The sequence below is a fragment of the Ursus arctos genome, unplaced genomic scaffold (assembly GCF_023065955.2).
Source record: "Ursus arctos isolate Adak ecotype North America unplaced genomic scaffold, UrsArc2.0 scaffold_21, whole genome shotgun sequence".
Classification (NCBI taxonomy): Eukaryota; Metazoa; Chordata; class Mammalia; order Carnivora; family Ursidae; genus Ursus; species Ursus arctos.
The window spans coordinates 34658670-34662417 of record NW_026622886.1 but is presented as its reverse complement, the minus strand read 5'-3'; positions in this window follow the sequence as shown (position 1 = coordinate 34662417).

Below are 3748 nucleotides of genomic sequence, written 5' to 3'. Positions count from 1 at the left end.
CAATATTAAAAATTTGATGTATTTTCTTTTAATCTGTTCTTCTGTGAACGTACACACATAAACACACACACAGAAGACTACAATTATAATGAATACAGATTTTTATTCTTTTTCACTTAGCATTACAATAAAGGATGTTTACCTATGTTGCTAAAAATTCCTCAAAAAGTTAACTTTTCATAATTGCTTATAGTTCATTATATGGGTATTTTATAAAATAGAAAAGTAATCATTTATTATTAAAACTATTTCCAAAATTTTTAAGTAACAAAGGCAAAATGAACAAGCGGTACTATAACAAACTAAAAAGTTTCCACACAGCAAAACAAAAAAAAAACAAAAAAAAAAACAAACCAACAAAATGAAAAGACAGCCTACTGAAAGAGAGAAAATATTTGCAAATCATATATATCTGATAAGGGGTTAATAACAAAATAGAGAGAGAACTCATACAACTCAATAGAGAAAAAGCAATCCAATTAAAAAATGAGCAGAGGATCTTTTCTTTTTTTCCAAAGAAGACATAGAGGTGGCCAAAAGGTTCATGAAAAGATGCTCAACATCACTAGCCATCAGAGAAATGTAAATCAAAACCACAATGAGATATTACCTCATGCCTGTTAGAATGGCTACCGTGAAGCAGACATGAAATAACAAGACAAAGATGTGGAGAAAGGGGAGCCCTTGTGCAACTGTTGGGAATGCCAATTGATGCAGCCACTGTGGAAAACAGTATGGAGGTTCCTTAAAAAAAATTAAAAATAGAACTAATTGACCCAGCCATTCCACTTCTGGGTATTTATCCAAAGAAAACAAAAACATTCTCTCGAAAAGATATATGTATACCCATATTCATTGCAGCTTTGTTTATAATAGTCAAGATATGGGAACAACCTAAATGTTCATTGATGGATGAATAAAGAAAATGTGGTGTGTGTATGTATGTATGTGTGTGTGTGTGTGTATATATATATAATGGAATATATATGTGTATTTTATATATGTGTATATTATGTATATACACACATACACACACAATGGAATAATATTTAGCCATAAAGGAGAATGAAATCTTGCTACTTGTGACAACATGGGTGAACCTTGAGGGCATTATGCTATGTGAAATAAGTCAGACAGAGAAAGACAAATATTGTATGATCTCATTTATATGTGGGATCTAGAAAAAAGGGGGGGGAAAGCTCATGGATACAGAGAAAATGGTAAAGCAAGTCAAATGGTACAAACTTCCATTTATAAAAAAAATAAGTCATGGAGATGTAATGATAGCATTGTGACTATAGTTACTAATAGTGTATTACATATATAAAAGTTGTTTAAAGAATAGATGTTAAAAGTTCTCATCACAAGAAAAAAAGCTCTGGAACTCTATGTGGTGACAGATGTTCACTAGACTTGTTGTGGTGACCTCTACTTTGCCATATATACAAATATTGAATCATTATGTCATACACTTGAAACTAATATAATGTTGTAAAAGGAAAGATTATTTCCAGAATTTTTAATAAAAATATTTCAATAAGTTATAAACCACCAAATGAAAAATAAAATTATTAAATTTCTACCATAATTCCTTGTAATAGGCATTAATCCAAAGCACTTGTTTTTTTTATTGTTTTTATTTTTTTAAAGATTTTATTTATTTATTTGACAGAGATAGAGACAGCCAGCGAGAGAGGGAACACAAGCAGGGGGAGTGGGAGAGGAAGAAGCAGGCTTACAGCAGAGGAGCCTGATGTGGGGCTTGATCCCACAATGCCGGGATCATGCCCTGAGCTGCTGTGCCACCCAGGCGCCCCCCAAAGCACATGTTTATGGTTCAAATATAAACGATAGTTTAACAAGAAGGGTGTTTTAGTTTTATTAAGTATTTCTTATCCAGCTGTCATATAAAAACAGTTTATAGAAATGTTTAGCCCTTTGAGGGCATGATCATTTAAAGTGGCAAAGTAATTAGAATCTAATGAAGTTTAATAGCATTCCTGGATAAGGCTATATAGATAAGAAAAACAATATCTTACCATTAAATGAGAAAAAAATATCTAGAATGGGCATAGATTTAAACACACTGAACTTGAGTTACCTGTAAAAGTCTTGTGGTAATATAGAAATACACTGCCAGGGTTGTACCTGTCAAACTCAAAAAAAATGAAGTGGTTAGTCTGTAGATTTAGCAGTAAGGCTAAAGTCGGGACTAGTGAATGAGACCAGACAAGCACAGTAAGTATGCGGAATGCAGGGAGAAGAATATGGTCACAGCGCAAAACCAGCACTAGGTCCTTATTGACACCAGCCTATCCAGACCTCTCTTCCTTTTAGCATTAGAGAGACTCTATATGTACTCTTCCTTTAAATCTACATTACACATTTTGTATTCCTAAACGTATTGTGAGCTTTTCAAAGGCATGTACTACTTTTCTTCAATTGTATATAATGCAAAGTTGGACCCTAAAGGAGCTCTGAGCTTCCATTTGCAGCAATGACAGAGTCCATAATCCAGACAATCTTGTATAAAATGTGAATAAGATTTGCTTTAAGGCATTACACTCAACAAGATAGGGAGTAATTACCAGGATGATCCAGAAGAAGGGGGAAATCAAGAGAGGCAAGTCAAAATTTAGCCTCACTTTTCCCCTGGGGCACTTGCTAATACTGAAAGAGGCTGTCAAAGGGCGGAGAGGCTAAGCAGTGCTCTAGTCATATCCCAGGAATAGGTAGATAAAAGTTGGAGTCAAGGAGCTCCTGGACAGTATGAGGAAGGGCTTATAAATCCCATGCACTTTGGGTTAAGACTCTGGAGAGTTGTATTTGGGGAGTACAGTGAACTAGAAGTGGTCTTCCATTTACAGCCAAACTTTCAATCCCAGACATTAAACTGAGGATCCCAGATTGCAAGTGTCCAGAGGCAACTACAGAAACAAAAGTAAATCATCTCTAGAGAAATATGTCATACAAGCCTCACTTCCTACAAAGGACTTTTTTTTTTAAGATTTATTTACTTATTTTAGAGAGACAGAGTTAGAAAGCAAGAACAGGGGGAGGGGGAGAGGGAGAGGGAGAGAAGCAGACTCCCCACTGAGTGCAGAGCCCAATGAGGGGCTTGATCCCACAGATCTGAGCTGGGATCATGACCTGAACTGAAATCAAGAGTCTGGTGCTTAACCAACTGAGGCACCCAGGTGCCTCCCTACAACTTTTAAGTACAATGTCTGGCTCACAATCAAAAACATCCACACATGTGAAAAGGCAACATGAAATCCATGAGAACAACCAGAAACAACAGGCAATTTAGAAAGCCTACCAGGGCTGCAGATGTTGGTGCGATCAAACAGACTTTAAAATAACTATGCTTACTATGATTAAGGTTATAAAAATATAATTGAGAATTTCCACACTGCTGGAATCTAGAAAAGACCTAGAACATTTTTAAAAACACATAGAAATTCTGGAAATTAGAAATACAATTAATGAAATGAAGAACTCAATGATTGGTTGAACACTAACTTAGATACAATGAAGAGAGAATTAGTGAAATAATATATAAATCAGAAGAAACAACTGAGACAGAAGCACAAAGAAACACAAAAAAGATAAATACAGAAGCAAGGATAAGAGGCATAGAGAATAGAATGAGAAGTTCTAAACCAGGTATAAAACCCAGTCCCAGAAAAAGAGGGGCATGAGCATGGGGCAGAAATAATATTTGACCAACTGTTGAGAATATTCCAAA